Here is a 17,560-nt window from a genome sequence, read left to right as displayed (position 1 = left end):
CTTGCGCATCGAACTGTTATACAGCCACATATGTCGTAAACTGCCCGGCAAGCAAAATATAGGGGACAATATTATTGTGTTTCATTGTAGTTACATTTCATACATTCAAAATCTGTACAACTGGCACTACTCTTTTTATAGCTGCGATTTGTAAAGGTAGAGTTTCAATTTCATCGTAAACTATCATGACCGCCATAAGTATTAAGGCCACTTAAAACATACTTCCAAACAAGAAATAGCATAGGATACAGATTTATTTACAAAGACATAGTGTATGATATATGTAATTATGGATTTCCTTTCTGCTCATTACTCTTCGAGTTCACCTTGGGCCAGATAAGATTGATGCCTGAGGCTGAGCTGAATACTCGGATACATTATGTCCAATAGGCATTGCTGGATATCCATTTCAATCACTCCCCCCAGGTTAGAGACCATGTCGGGACTTCTCTTGTCAATCATATCTTGCAGGTTGTTTTTAGCGGTTTCTCGTAAGAAATAAATCAGCTGAATTCTCTCCACAGGCTGAGAATAATCAACACATGTTCTGCCACTTATTATTTCCATGATAAAAATTCCAAAGCTATAGATATCAACCTTTTCGGTGATTCGTGATGTTAACCATTCAGGAGCTGGATACCCAGGTGTGCCTCTCATTACTGTTATTACCATGCTTTGATCCCTATCTATTAGCTTAGATAGTCCAAAATCAGCCAATTTGGCGTTGAAGTTCTCATCTAAGAAAATATTCTGTGGTTTGATGTCCAAATGAGCAATTTTTCGCCTACACTCCTCGTGGAGATAGCATAGACCCTTGGCACTATCCAGAATGATCCTATACCGGGTGGCCCAATCAAGAGGGGCATTATTGTGGCGGCAATAGATCCACCTATCAAGTGAAACTCTTGGCATATATTCATACACTAAAAGTCTATGCGATTTCTCTGCACAAAAGCCGATCAGTCTGACAAGATTGATGTGTTCAATCCTGCCAATAGTCTCAACCTCTGCCAAGAATTCTTTCTTTCCTTGCATAGCACTTTCCAAGCGTTTCACTGCAACTGTCTCCCCATCTCGTTTCCCTTCAAAAATGATCCAAACCCACCTTCTCCGAGCTTTTTACCAAAGTCTTCGGTGCATAGTCTTAGCTTTTCATAAGAAAACTTCATTGGCAAGCTAGGTAATTGATCAAAATTGAAATCTCCATCTATGTCTTGATTCCACCTCCTCCTCTGTACATAATAAAGAGTGACAGCAATGGTAGCCAATACAACAGTAGCAATACCTGCAAATGTAGCACCTAAAATCACCTTTTTGTTGGGTTTTTTTTCAAAAGACCCACCTTTTTGTTGGTAGGAGATGAGCTAAGCTGCACCTTGATGTAGGCAGAAGAGTTATATTGAACAGTCTCAGGGTTTATCTGTTGCAACGTGAAGACAATCATCAGCCATGAACATTTTCCATAGGAATCATTCAGGTCATATCTAAATATAACTGCTTTATTTGCAGGAGCAATTCTTCAGGCATGCTTGCTTACAGTCATCTCTGCTTCTTGCATCTATAATAATGTTGTTCGTATCAAAGTAGGAAACATCAGGCTGGATCAGGAGCTCATGGTGTTGCATTTCTTGATAGGAGATTTGATTCTGTGGCAAGCAACCATGATTTGCCTTCTTCTCCCATCCATCGGCTTGAAGTATTCGATACTAGAATCACTCGGTGATGGGCAGATGCATTGCCTGCCTGTGCATACCCCATATTCGCCGCAGGCTGTCGGGAAAGAACAGTCATCAAGAAACATTTTCATGACGTCAGACTCCATGGTCCACTCCTCTCTTATGTTTTCAGACCATTCATACAGTCTCAGGTGTCCATCAGATTCAAATCTCAGGAACTGGATGTACCTTGCTGCTGGCAACACGATGCTTCCGAGGCTGCCATTCGTGAAAGTTACCGTCTTTTCAGCAGCCCATCGCGAGAAATAGAGCTGCGCCGGCGGTGTGGATTCAAGGTAAGCATACAACGTGTCAGGTACATACAGACAGGGGTACCTCTTATTAGAGTGTCCAACCTGAGGGGTGTGAGTTTATCCGTAACCTCGTACTAAGCCTTTGGGTGGTGGGGCGTATGGCCCGGGCCTGACAGCTGGGGGCACGGTCTCTGGACCTCCCCTACGCTCTGGTAGGTCCGGCACCTCCACGTGCCCACGAGGACAAGATGCTCAAGAACGGTTACCGCGGGCCCGGACCACCGCGGGGTGGTCTTGCGCTCCTACGTGTAGAAGTCGGACCCCAAGAGGCCTGAGCGCCTGGGCCAGCCGGGGGGGGGGGGGGGGGAGGGGGGGGCCGGATCTCCCTTCCCACCGGGGAGGAGGTCCGGAGCCGCCACGTGACTTTGGGGAAGCGGCCACCAAACCAGCACCGCCACGTGTCCGGTGGGAGCCGGCCTTCTAGAGAAGCCAGCCCAACTACCGCATTAAATGCGGGTGGTTGGGGTGCGCGTGCCCGAGACAGGGTATGGGTTGCCCACTGACACATTGGGTAGGTATGCTGATCTAGCATTCCTTGATTTCCTCCGAACTCATCATGAACTAGGATTACGCGGGTGCACTCCGCCACCCGGCTGGAGAAAACATCCGACACAACCCATATGAGACGACTATCATGTACATCTGATACTGAGTCCAGTTTGTCCCAGACGTGTCGGCAGTGAGCCTCGTGCCTTCCAGCAGTGACTGTCAGAGTTTGCCCAGCGATCAACGCCGGCGAGCTCCCAGGAGCACACGCGAACAAGAGTGGACACTAGAGGATTTTTGTGCTGCGATGAACTGCAGCGTTTTCTGTATGCTCTTCCTTTTATTTTGGTGTTTACAACTGAAAGGAGAACCAGCGCTTGAGCGCTTCTCTCGCCGCAACATTGTCGCATCCATCCCCACAACGCGCGATGCGAGAGCATCCTCAACGCGGACGCCGCGAGCTAATCTCGCCACGCCCTCTGATTGCATGCACGGCCTCCACACAAGTCGTGAACTAGTGCATGTCTTGAACCAGAAGGAAACAAAATGGACACGCTAACAAACTAACTGAGTACAAGGATTTATTCAGCTAACAGTGACTGCCCAGGTACCATTACAGGGATGATCAAACGATTGCCACACGGTCGCTTTCATCCCATGAAACAGCACCAGGTTGCCGAGCTCAGTAAGCTCCATGCCAGCGATGGAGAGGCCCCTGGTGCCGCTTGACCAGATGAGGCTGCCATCGGTATCATGGAGGATCAAGTTACCATCCAAGGTGAACTCCATGGTGGCATTCTCCTGGATGGGGTGGTCCGGGTTGGGGGACCAGACCACCTGGGGCGAGCTCCAGATGACATCACTGTTGTTGATAATGAGCATGAAGACGGCGAAGTGGCACGCTGCTATGCAGTCAGCCTCGCCGGAAGAGGAGGACCCGCAGATGAACCCTGCGCCAAAGGAAGGCCCCTTGGAGGTTTTCGGTGACTGGATTACGATAGGATGAATGGCTAGCCGGGCGCCTATCACTGCTACAAAATGGGGTTTCACCGCCGGTTCCAAAGTTGGTGGCCGTAGTGGCCGTTGGAACCGGTGGTGATGGTGTCACCGGCCATCACCACCGGTTCCAGCTACGAATTGGCGGTGTACAGCACAAAATCCAAATTCCTTCTTTCTACTACCACCTTTCTTCCCCAACCTGACGGCCACACCCCCTCTCCTCCATTGTTGCAGCCGTTTTTTGCCAAAATTCTAATGAAACTTCCCCAATCTTGATGTATTAACTCCATCAACTTGTTCTAATATTAGTAACCGTCAATCCATTGGATTTCTACCCATTTTCTATGAATTAATCTTGCATTTTGTAATGAATTGATCATGGAGAGCTTTTTTCTTCATTTTAGAACTATTTCTCACCAAAATTCTGTGGCAGAACCGCCTGAATTATTCCGGTTCAAGTGCGCTAGTCATCACGATGCAGGCGATATTAACTCAATGCACTTCAAATGGAAGAACCCATTGGTCTGTCGGATCACCGCCCGATTCAACCATGGTTACACAGGATCGGGGTAGGTTTACCTCGCACGAAGGCGAGTTTACAATCACACCACCACTCATCAACTTTTAATTTACAGAAATATTAAACATTATTACAGTCTATTTCAAGCTTAAAGTAAACTTAAACCAACATTGTTTAAAACAACAAGCTACACAAGCTTGTTTAGTGTCACAACGGAAGAAAATAGCACGCGACTACACACGTCGCGAAAGTTGATACCACGTTCAGCCCGAAACATGGCATCATTCCGGAGGGTCATTGCTAGCTGGGGACGGATCCCACTCCACGGACCAGCCAAACGGAACAGAGAAAGGCCAGGCTGGACCATCCGTTGGGTTCTCACAGGCCATACCTGAAAAATAGACTAGCAAGACTGAGTATACTAATACTCAGCAAGGCTTAACCGAGATCGGGTATACTTAGCCCATAACTAGACCATGGAGGATTGAGAGGCTTTGGTTTTCTTTTTGCTGAAAAGTAACAAAGAGTATGATCTAACTTGCATGTTTTAGCTTTCAGATTCTAGTTGCGTTAACCATTCTAGGTAAGCACGTGTACTAGGCAAGCAAGGTAGAGATTAGCATTCATCAAGATTATTCCAATAATAGTTACTGTTCTTACTCTATGTGGCAGAACGAATAAGCAGTCTCAATCTCCGCGAGAAACGGATGATTCTGAATCAAGTTTCATAACCTTGCAAGGGTAAACCTAACTCACACGCTTGGAACATCCAACGATTGTTCCGAAGCAACCGTTTGCCTTTCATTCCGACTCGTGGATCAGGGCCACCACAAGCGATTGTAGGACCATACGCACATCCAATGTGCAGGACATACGTCTGTAGTGCGACTAGATGACCGTACTCCTGTCCGCCATGCGGAACGTATTCCCGCATGTCGGTGCGTGTACAAAAAACCAAATTACGAGTGGTGGGAGTTATGTCCACTCCTCGGGCCGATTGGTTACTAGGCTTACCGCTTTCCATATTTCACGGCATTTGGCTAGCACTTTCAAACGCTTAACTACAACTACCACACACTGCGACCTTATCAACTTTTATCAACACAGACGGGGTAACCATTCATGTCGTGATACTGCACATGACCCCGTCCGTTATCCTTATAGTGATTGCAGAATAGTAAACATTCAACTCCTATATCGCGCGAGTGACACGAAATCACTCGACTTCTGCCGGTCTTATTAGCAGAGCATCTATTCGATAAGAACTCAGGCACAATACATAGGTTCCTAAGATTCATGCATCTAGGGTTTCATTTCAACTCCTAGACTTAATGCATAATATAGATATATAAGTAATGAACTGTATAAGTGTAATAATTTGAAATACTAGGTTATGCATCGGGGCTTGCCTTCTTGAGCGGGGCTGAGGTCAGGGATGTCAGAGACTTCCGAACCTTAGTTTGGGGCTTCAGTTAAATTCTTGATGACGTCCACTGGGTCTTCAGAAAACCCTTGCTCGTTTTCCGAGACTAGTTCGTAGTCTCCGTCGTCGAGTGTCGCTGACTCTATATGATATGCAATGGTTTGAATTAGGTGGTTCTTGAGTTAAGAATTTTACTTCACGATAAAGTTGCAATCCAACAAATTGATAAACACGACATCATAAGGCAAGAAATTTAAATTCAATCTTACTATTGGTATTCAATTATCATAATCAATTAATTGAATTAGGTTAACAAGTTTGATTTTTATTTTGAAATCTACAAAGGCTTTGGTCTTGTATTTTTGTGGGTAAGCTTACTTCTAGCAGATAAGCTTACTATGAATTTTTCATAATTTTCTGAAAACAAAAACTAAAGCATTTAAATTTAGTTCAAATGTCAAGTTTAAATTCAAATCTTAGGCAAAATAGTGACCTAAATTCTTTAAAGATTTACTATGAACTACTTACTTATATTACATCATATGGTAGAAAGATCTAAGCATGAAAACCTTAGTAACATGCTTAAATAAATTTTAACCATTTCAAGCTTGATTTGAATAAGTTCTAATTAATTCAAGCTAGGGTTCAGTATTGCAGGTGAAATTTTTACACAAGCTCACTCATACCCTAAACAGACTACTCACCAAAATTCACAAGAAATAGAGCTAACATGAAAAAGTTATACTCAAGAAACCTTTTTGTTAATCTTTAAAATAACTCTAAAAACATTTTGTTTCAAACTGTACTTTAATAACAAAAGTTGTAGAGCTAAATTTCTGGTGTACAACAAAATTGGTTTGGCAATTGTTCGATTTTTCTACAATTTCCTATGAATTTTCCAATTTGGCTGATTTGAATTGGGGGGTTTTGATTTTTCTACAGAAAGGCCCTTGGGAAGTTTTAAATCCTTGCAATTGGATCCTTAGCCGGGTTACACAGGGGTGCCGATCGGTGGCGACCAAATTCCAACGAGGGGGCTCACCCGCGGCGAGGGGGAAGTGGGGGAAAAGATTCAAGAGCTCACGGTGGTCACGGTGGTGGCCGGTGTTGGGGAAGAGAGGGACCAAGGCGGCGGGTCGACGGTGAACAGGGGCGGGCGGCGGGGTTCGAGGGACGGCGATGGCGTTCCGGTGGCCGGAGGGCAGGAGGGCGGTGGGAAAGTAGCTAGGAAGCTTCCTCATGATGATGTGGTGCTGATGGTGTGCTTGTCCGGGGCTAAGAGGCGGCGGAGCGCCGGGACGACGGCGAGGCCGAGCGGCGGCGGAAGATCGAGCTCACCGGCGCAGTGGTCCGGTCGATCTAGTGCGGAAGAACGAAATTGGGCAGGCCTGTGAGCATCAGTGGGTGGCGGGGGTGCTTCTAGAGCACTGGATCGAGGGTGGGAGGCGGCAGAGGCGGCTGCCAACGGTGAGCCCACGTAGCAGTGGAGCTCCGGCGAGAGTACTCAAGCGGAGGAAGAAAGGAGAGGCAATGCGGTGCAGTGGAGTGTGTAAAAGAAGTCGAGAGGGACTCCTAGGCGAGCTTTAAGGCCAAGAGGAGCACTACGTAGGTGGAGCAGCTGCTGGCAAGCTCGGCGGCGCGCGTGGCAGCTCGGGCGACGGCAGCGCGACGTCGAGCAGCAGGGAGAGGGCTAGCACGGGGTGGGGGCGGCACGTGGCGCAGAGAAAAGTGGCGCGGGGCACCTGGAGCTCGGGCACATGGCCGGCGAAGGCGGCGGGGTCGGGCGCAGAGCGAAGCAGAGCATGGGGACTGGAGGTAGACGAAGGAGGACCTGGCTACAATTTGTCAAAAGTGCAGGGACTCCACTGTAAAGCTAGGTTAACTTTCAAATCATAGCTCAAATGAAAATGTGCCCAAAAGCAAAAGCGTAGAGCTCAGCAAGACCTACAACTTTGCGTTAAGGTTTAGTTTCAAAATAGTTAAGGATTTGAATCTAATTTGAAACTTGATAAAGTTTTTAAACTTCAGAGAAATCCTATTTAAAATCTACACTCCACTTGAATCCTTTGGGTAGTTTCACCTCTATTTGTGGTTTAAAAGTAAGTTCTTACCTTTTTGCAAAACAACCTTCATATGTTTTGATTTTACCTTCCATTCTCACCCATTTTGCACCTAAGGACCTAAATTTTCCAAAATTACTAAAAGATCCTTTTGCCTTTGCATTAAAATTTTAGCACACACATACATAAAATCAAACATACATACTTTATAGTAGAATCTAGTGTGTTTTATTCCTAAGTACCTGAGTGTCACAGCCTTCCCACCTAAAAATAATCTCGTCCCGAGATTCCGGAATAGAATGAAATTTGACAATCAGATTTGGGAGTTGGCTTGAAGGAAGTCTGGAAAGTTTCGCTGAAGATATGACTCGGTTTTCCAAGTCGCTTCTTCTTCAGTATGATGATCTCACTGAATTTTGAACATCTTGATGGTCTCTCTTCTAGTACTTCTCTCTTTGGTGTCTAGCACTCTGATCGGATGTTCGGTATAAGTTAGATCAGATTCGATTTCAATGGCTTGGGGATTGATGATCTCAGTAGGAACTTTGACACACTTCCTAAGTTGAGATACATGGAAGATATCATGAATGGCCGCTAGTTGAGGAGGAAGTTGAAGACAATATGCTACGGGTCCATAGATTTCTATAATCTCAAAAGGGTCCGACATATCTAGGGGCAAGTTTTCCTTTTACACCGAACTGTTGAATACCTCGAGTAGGAGATATTCGAAGATATACAAAGTCTCCAATTTGGAATTGTAATGGTCTCCTTCGTATGTTAGCGTAGCTTTTCTATCGAGATTGGGCTGCTTTTAAATTGTTAAGAATGGTCTTCACCTTTTTCTCTGCTTCAGGGACAAGGTCGGGTCCAAAGATTTTACGCTCGCCGGTTTGTGACCAACTCAGAGGAGTTCGGCATCGGCGACCGTATAATGATTCGAACGGGGCCATCTTGAGACTTGTCTGATAACTAGTGTTGTAGGAAAATTCTGCCAGCGACATGCATTTATCCCAATTCTTGTCATACTGAAGTACGCAGGCTCTAAGCATATCTTCTAGAATCTGATTTATCCTTTCCGTTTGCCCGTCTGTCTGAGGATGATATGCAGAGCTTCGGATTAACTTAGTTCCAAGAGCATGTTGAAATTGCTCCCAGAACTGAGCGATGAATTGTGCTCCACGATCAGAAATGATCATCTTAGGCACGCCATGGAGACGAACGATTTGATCTAAATAAATTTCAGCATACTTTTTGGCGTTGTACGTAGTGTGCACGGGAAGGAAATAGGCAGTCTTGGTTAATCGATCAATGATTAGCCAAATAGAGTCATATCTCTGGGAGGTGTTGGATAAGCCAACGATGAAATCCATGCTGATATCCTCCCACTTCCAGGAGGGAATTGGTAGAGGTTAAAGAATAACAGCAGTTTTTAGATGACTGGCCTTAACTCTTTGGCAAATATCACACTCCGAGACATACTTTACAATTTCTCGTTTCATACGAGTCCACCAAAAGTTCTGTTTCAAATCCTGGTATATCTTGGTACTACCGGGGTGCATAAAGAATTTGGACAGATGGGCCTCGTCCAATATTTGCTTACGAAGCTTATGGTCCTTGGGTACAACGATACGCTCGTTGAACCATAGAACCCCTTCGTGATCTACTCGAAAGCACTTGTACTTTTCTTCTCCTTGTGCTAACCTCTGTTTGATGATTTTGACCCCTTTGTCACCCTGTTATGTCATGACGATGTTATCCTTAAGCGTAGTTTCAACTGAGATATGGTTCAAGCTACCTTGAGAAATGATCTCTAGATTGAGCTTCCTCATCTCCCAATAGAGAGTCTCATTGAAAACCTCTACTGACAAGCAAGGGCAATGCACCTTGCGGCTAAGTGCATCTGCAACAACATTGGCCCTTCCTGGATGATAGTGCACTTCCAGATCATAATCTTTGATAAGCTCTAGCCAGCGTCTTTGCTGCATATTTAGATCTGCTTGCGTGAAGATGTACTTGAGGCTTTTATGGTCAGTATAGATATGGCACTTTGTACCCATCAGATGATGTCTCCAAATCTTAAGTGCATGGATGACAGCTGCGAGTTCAAGATCATGAGTAGGATAGTTCTGTTCATGAGTCCTGAGTGCTCGCGATGCATAAGCAATCACTCGGTTGTCTTGCATACGCACACAATCAAGTCCGATTCTTGAAGCATCATAATAGATGTTAAAAGGTTTTGAAACATCTGGTTGAGCCAGAACTGGGGCAGTAGTAAGATGTGCTCTGAGGGTGTGAAATGCATCTTCATATTTCTGATCCCAAGAGGATTTAACTCCTTTCTTTAGTTGTTCAGTCATGGGCTTGGCTATTCTTGAGAAGTCAGGGATGAAACGACGATAATAGCCAGCTAGACCAAGAAAACTGCAGATCTGATGGACTGATGTAGGAGGTTTCCAGTCTAACACTTCTTGAACTTTACTGGGATCAATGGATATACCATCACTGGAGATAGTATGACCCAGAAATTTAATGGTATCCAGCCAAAACTCGCATTTGGAGAATTTTCCGTACAAGTGATGGTCTCTTAATCTCTGAAGAACAATATGGATATGGTTCGCATGATCTTCCGGATTTTTGGAATAAATCAGAATGTCATCAATGAAGACCACAACGAATTTGTTGAGTTCTTGCATGAAGACAGAGTTCATGAGGTACATGAAGTATGCTGGTGCATTGGTAAGACCAAACGACATGACCAGATATTCGTAGAGTCCATATCTGGTGGAAAAGGCTATTTTTGGAATGTCACTAGACCTGAACTTGATTTGATGATATCCGGAACGAAGGTCAATCTTAAAGAATACTTTAGCTCCGGCTAACTGATCAAACAGAATGTCAATGCGGGGCAGAGGATACTTGTTTTTGATGGTTACCGCATTGAGGGGACGATAATCTACACATAGCCTTAAGCTATTGTCTTTCTTTTTCACGAATAGGGCTGGACAACCCCATGGTGAAGCACTCAGATGATTGTAACCCTTATAAAGGAGGTCCTGGAGTTGGATTTTTAGCTCTGCCAGCTCATTGGGTGGCATACGATAGGGCCTCTTAGAGATGGGGGCTGTGTCGGGTTGTAGTTCTATGACAAATTCAATATCCCGGTCCGGGGACATTCCAGGCAAATCATCTGGAAAAATATCTGGGTATTCGCAAACAATAGGGATGTCCTTTAACTTGATCCCTTCTACAGCATAAGCACAAGAGTTATTGCACTCTCGTTGTGGAAGATAGAGAATAGTAGGTTCATGATCGAGCGAATCTATCTCCACGGCTCGGGAAGCGATATCTAATGACACTCGGTGCCTGGTCATCCAATCCATACCTAGGAGGACATCCATTCCTTCTAGGTCCAATAACAGTTAATATGTTTTTATCAAATTGCTACCCAACTGAATTGACACCTTTCTATAGATTTGATTTGATGCAATTTTACCGCCAGGAGTCGCTATCATATAGGCTCCTTTAGTAGGATAGAAATCCAGGCCTACTTTTATTCCACACTTTGAACTGATAAAACTATGGGTTGCACCAGAATCAAAAAGTATAATCACGGGTTGATGGTTTATAGAGAAAGTACCCGTCATTATTGGCGCACCCTCGGGGAGTTCGGAGAGAGTTGTGAAGTTCACCCTCCCCTGGCGGACTTGTACCACCTACTTCTTGCCCTTGCCCTTATTGTTTGGGCTGGATGTTTGCCTTGGAAAGATCTTCTGGGTTGAGGGCAATCCTTGATGAAATGGGACAGGCTGCCGCAATTGAAACAACGATTGTTGTTGTTCCCTTGATTGGATGGCGGAAAGCTCGGCCTCGGGCCTTGCTGCTGTTGCTGCTGGGGTTGCGATACTGGTGGCCGGTTGAATCAAGCCTGCTGGGGAGGCCTGGCTACCCATCCGCCTGGTAGATTGTTTCGGGGCGGTGCTCGGGTAGCAGAGTTCTGGACCAACCGATACCTTGGCGGGTGCACATTGGAAGGTCCTGTGGGCGTCTTTCATTTCTTTTCTGCTCGGTGGGCTGAGATGCAATCCTCTTGAGTAATGGCTATATTGACCAATTCATTGAAGTTGTTGGCCCTTACCAGGTTCAGTCGTTCCTTAAGCTTGGTATTCAGGCCATGGCAGAAGCAATCCCGTTTATGGGCGTCAGTGTCCACATGATAACCCGCATACTAGCACAGGTGATTGAAAGCCTGTGCATATTGCATAACAGTGCGGGTTCCTTGGGTCAAAGTCAAAAATTCATTGAGCTTTCGCTCAATGAGTCCCTCTCGAATGTGGTGCGCTCTGAAAGCGGTCCGGAATCCATCCCATGTGACAACATGACCAGCCGGTTGCATAGCGTAGTAATGGTCCCACCATGTGCGGGCGGTGCCGTGAAGTTGTTGGGCTGCGAAGAGTGCCTTATTCGCATCTGAGCATGGTGTAGATAACAATGCGAACTTGGACTCTATAGTACAGAGCCATGCGTCAGCATCGAGGGGCTCGTCTGCTTTATAGAACAGTGGGGGCTGAGTGCTGAGAAAGTCTTGGTAACCAGCCGAGGGATGTTCATCACAGCCTCAGGACGTGTGATGAGACTGGTTCATCTGGGCCTGTACCAGCTGGTTAAGAAGTTCCGTCTATCGTGCCATAACTTCCGCTAGATTTGGCGGGGCTAGTGGCGGTTGTTGGGAACCGCTAGCTTGGTCTGCTCGAAAACCTTCCGGGGTTCCACGTGTAGCTCCAACCATCTGAAACAAAGGAGATGTCCATTATTATCAACATATTCTCGCTCCCATTTTCAGATGATATACTACCGTTAAACAGATATGTAAGTCACATATTCTGTTTAACCAACTCATTCAAAGGGTAAGGACATCGATATGAACAACTGGACTGTAAGCTTAAGCAAACACTGGTTATCCTTAATATGTTACATCAGGGTGGTCTGTTTACTAATACTCTAGCCACACATACACATGCCATAAATATATTACAGCAAATGGCCCTAGATCCATATAGACTACTCACTACCTATGTCACAACATTCTACACTAGTTACATCTGAAAGATCGACGATTTAGATAGACTAAAAATCGTCGAGGTCGCCTACGGAGGACTGGCTGCCGGAAGAGGAGTGATCTGGCTGAGGGTTAGGCTTTGGGTTTCCGTGCTCGAAATCGAGATCAGAAACTCCTTCGATTTCCTCTGGTTCTTCTTCTTCGCCTTCAGGTGCTACAGGTACAGCAGGGGGTACTGGCTGCTGCTGAAGTTCGTCGATGTGAGCATGGGCGTCGTCAACTTCAAGGATGAGATCATGGACTTGCTCCTGGAGGAACTCGATAATCGCGTTACATTGAGTGATTATTGCATCACTCTTATTGATCTGATCCTCCCGGTGGATAATGGTCTCATCTCGCTCTGCGATAATTTCCTCCTTCTCTGTGACCAAGGCTTAAAGCTCCTCTATCTGAGTGACTTGTCGATCAGCATTTCGGTAGTGACCTTGAGCTACACCGGTCAACAAACTCATACCGCGGCGCAGCAAGATCTGATAGTGGTGTTGGGCATTCATGAACCTGATGGTACCACGGAGTGTCTCTTCGGCTAAGTCTCCCAGCATGTGGCCATAATGAGCTATCCAAAAATTCCACTCAGGATCACTGGAATCTATTGCAGGGAATAAGCCGATAGGATGCCCTACAACTTCCATGGGATGCTGGTTGCAGAAAGTGTGAATGGCCTCAAGAGCTGCGGTCTCAATGGTGTCGATGAGATGATAGCCAACTACATCGACCTCGATGGGCTGCCACTGAGAGCGAAAAGGATGCTTTGGAATAGTCATCTTAACTCTGCACCGAGGAACACCTTCCTCTCTATACTCCACTCCATCATACTATGGGGGCTCGGTGTAGAAAAATAGCCTAAGTGATTCCCATAAGAGACGGAGAAAACCTTCCCAGTGGTATGGAGATGCCCTGCATGATCCCAAAAGATGTTTGAAGGAGCCACCATCTGAATCAAGAATTCAAATGGTGAGATTTTGAAGGATACCGAAACTTAACTAAGGCTACCACAAGAATCCTATTGAAACCACACTAGAGATAGACAACACTCTATATGTCCTTAAAAGAACAACACATTCAAAGCACTCATTTTGCTTGATGAGAGATTATGCATGCACGTACTATTCGACCTTACAACCAAAACAATTGCCAAATATCTTTGGGCTTACGTGGTTAATTTCGGTGGCATAACACATACGTCTCTCTCTAATAACTAGTCGATAAGTCCTATCCCTCTTAACCTCTTAATCGTGGTTAGTGTACCTGCAGAAGACCACATTTATATAATCTGAACCTTTCATGGCAGCACGACGTGAAAGTGTCCCCAAACAGTACTGTTCACTATAGAAACAATATCCGTACAATTTCCACCATACGGACGACGTTAGCATACGCTACATCTGCAACGTATTCATGGGGTTACCATATAAAATGGGGGTATGAACAGCGATTACCATACCCTGTACCGAACTATATACTCCTAATATGATCAACTAATTGTTGATGTATTGGCAGCATCTCAAGTAAGCCACTGCTTGAGAAACAGCGTTCGGTTCGCATCACCGACGGGAAGGCCAATCTCCCTCAGTTGGCTGAGGATCCTTATCTTCTTACCTTCTTATCTCAACGTTGAAGAACAAGACATACAAATAAATATCTAGAGTTGGTTGTGCTCGAAAGTAAGTTTTTGACGGAAAGTAGTGCTGCAAGTTAGAGCTGAACTATACACATATAATACTAATTGCCACCTGATTACTCCCATATAAATCCCTAGGGCTTTACGATCTAAGTACCAACCGTAATGAATCCAACGCGATTTGTAAATTCATTTGTTAAGAAATTTTATTCTGAAAATATTTGTAAAAGCTGTTACAGTTTTAGTGTCGATTGTAAACCTACAGCTCTGATACCAGCCATGACAGAACTGCCTGAATTATTCCAGCTCAAGTGCGCTAGTCATCACGATGCAGGCGATATTAACTCAACGCACTTCAAATGGAACAACTCATTGGTCTGTCGGGTCACCGCCCGATTCAACCACGGTTACACAGGATCGGGGTAGGTTTACCTCGCACGAAGGCGAGTTTACAATCACACCACTACTCATCAACTTTTAATTTACAGAAATATTAAACATTATTACAGTCTGTTTCAAGCTTAAAGTAAACTTAAACCAACATTGTTTAAAACAACAAGCTACGCAAGCTTGTTCAGTGTCACAGCGAAAGAAAATAGCACGTGACTACACATGTCGCGAAAGTTGATACCACGTTCAGCCCGAAACATGGCGTCATTCCGGAGGGTCATTGCCAGCCGGGGACGGATCCCACTCCACGGACCAGCGAAACGGAACAGAGAAAGGCCAGGCTGGACCATCCGTTGGGTTCTCACAGGCCATACTTGAAAAATAGACTAGCAAGACTAAGTATACTAATACTCAGTAAGGCTTAGCTGAGATCAGGTATACTTAGCCCATAACTAGACCATGGAGGATTGAGAGGCTTTGGTTTTCTTTTTACTGAGATCAGGTATGGGCTGCCCACTGACACGTTGGGTAGGTATGCTGACATCACGGTAAGCCCGCCAGTTACCGAGGCGGCGCGTCGCATCACCGCACCGCATGCGCGGGCGAGGGGCGTGTAGTCACATAACGGCGCTGCGCGCGTGAGCGAAGGGTCATTGTGACCTGCTGCAGGAAGGTCGCAGCGTACGCTGCTACAGTGCGCAGAGGCTACAGCACGGCAGGTCAACATATCCTCTTCGCCTGTCAGCGGGAACTGACCCTATAGTGACAACACGTCTCCCACTACGCATGTCACTGACAGCAGACCCTGTGCTAGCGAGACGGTACATGACCGTACCCAGGTAGAGGATACGCACGGGGCCCGAAGAGGAAGATTTCCGAATCTGTGCCATTCAAGGCTCCAATGTGTACGTTATTTAATATATCGCCGGGTCCACCTGTCGGGAACCCGCTCAGTGTACGCGCTCCCCTTGAGCCTATAAAAGGAAGAGCGCGCACGTTAGAACACAAGTTTTCTCAAGCTCACCAAGTTCCACGAACACAGAAGTTTCACAAGCTCACAAGCTTAGACACACACACACCACAAGATTCACAAGCTCAGGCAATACATCTCACAGTGGACATAGGGTTTTACGCTCCGGTGGCCTGAACCACTCTAATCCTTTGTGTGCTTTCTGTGTTCATACGTCTCTTGATCTAGCATTCCTTGATTTCCTCCAAACTCATCATGAACTAGGATTAGGCGGGTGCACTCCGCCACCCGGCTGGAGAAAACATCCGACACAACCCATATGAGACGACTGTCATGTACATCTGATACTGAGTCCAGTTTGTCCCAGACGTGTCGGCAGTGAGCCTCGTGCCTTCCAGCAGCGACTGTCAGAGTTTGCCCAGCGATCAACGCCGGCGAGCTCCCAGGAGCACACGCGAACACGAGTGGACACTAGAGGATTTTTGTGCTGCGATGAACTGCAGCGTTTTCTGTATGCTCTTCCTTTTATTTTGGTGTTTACAACTGAAAGGAGAACCAGCGCTTGAGCGCTTCTCTCGCCGCGACATTGTCGCATCCATCCCCAGGACGCGCGACGCGAGAGCATCCTCAACGCGGACGCCGCGAGCTAATCTCGCCACGCCCTCTGATTGCATGCACGGCCTCCACACAAGTCGTGAACTCGTGCATGTCTTGAACCAGAAGGAAACAAAATGGACACGCTAACAAACTAACTAAGTACAAGGATTTATTCAGCTAACAGTGACTGCCCAGGTACCATTACAGGGATGATCAAATGATTGCCACACGGTCGCTTTCATCCCATGAAACAGCACCAGGTTGCCGAGCTCAGTAAGCTCCATGCCAGCGATGGAGAGGCCCCTGGTGCCGCTTGACCAGATGAGGCTGCCATCGGTATCATGGAGGATCAAGTTACCATCCAAGGTGAACTCCATGGTGGCATTCTCCTGGATGGGGTGGTCCGGGTTGGGGGACCAGACCACCTGGGGCGAGCTCCAGATGACATCACTGTTGTTGATAACGAGCATGAAGACGGCGAAGTGGCACGCTGCTATGCAGTCAGCCTCGCCGGAAGAGGAGGACCCGCAGATGAACCCTGCGCCAAAGGAAGGCCCCTTGGAGGTTTTCGGTGACTGGATTACGATAGGATGAATGGCTGGCCAGGCGCCTATCACTGCTACAAAATGGGGTTTCACCGCCGGTTCCAAAGTTGGTGGCCGTAGTGGCCGTTGGAACTGGTGGTGATGGTGTCACCGGCCATCACCACCGGTTCCAGCTACGAATTGGCGGTGTACAGTACAAAATCCAAATCCCTTCTTTCTACTACCACCTTTCTTCCCCAACCTGATGGCCACACCCCCTCTCCTCCATTGTTGCGGCCGTTTTTTGCCGAAATTCTAATGAAACTTCCCCAATCTTGATGTATTAACTCCATCAACTTGTTCTAATATTAGTAACCATCAATCCATTGGATTTCTACCCATTTTCTATGAATTAATCTTGCATTTTGTAATGAATTGATCATGGAGAGCTTTTTTCTTTATTTTAGAACTATTTCTCACCAAAATTCTGTGGCAGAACCGCCTGAATTATTCCGGCTCAAGTGCGCTAGTCATCACGATGCAGGCGATATTAACTCAATGCACTTCAAACGGAACAACCCATTGGTCTGTCGGGTCACCGCCCAATTCAACCATGGTTACACAGGATCGGGGTAGGTTTACCTCGCACGAAGGCGAGTTTACAATCACACCACCACTAATCAACTTTTAATTTATAAAAATATTAAATATTATTACAGTCTGTTTCAAGCTTAAAGTAAACTTAAACCAACATTGTTTAAAACAACAAGCTACACAAGCTTGTTCAGTGTCACAACGGAAGAAAATAGCACGCGACTACACACG

The 17,560-nt window shown here is 46.0% G+C and overlaps 1 pseudogene; it reads right to left on the bottom strand.

Moving 5' to 3' along the window:
* Positions 1-309: 309 nt before the first annotated feature.
* LOC112900559 lies at positions 310-16,681 on the bottom strand (annotated as a pseudogene).
* Positions 16,682-17,560: the final 879 nt, after the last annotated feature.

Source organism: Panicum hallii, chromosome 7 (genome assembly GCF_002211085.1).
Source record: "Panicum hallii strain FIL2 chromosome 7, PHallii_v3.1, whole genome shotgun sequence".
Classification (NCBI taxonomy): domain Eukaryota; kingdom Viridiplantae; phylum Streptophyta; class Magnoliopsida; order Poales; family Poaceae; genus Panicum; species Panicum hallii.
This window is presented reverse-complemented; position numbering and strand designations above follow the sequence as displayed.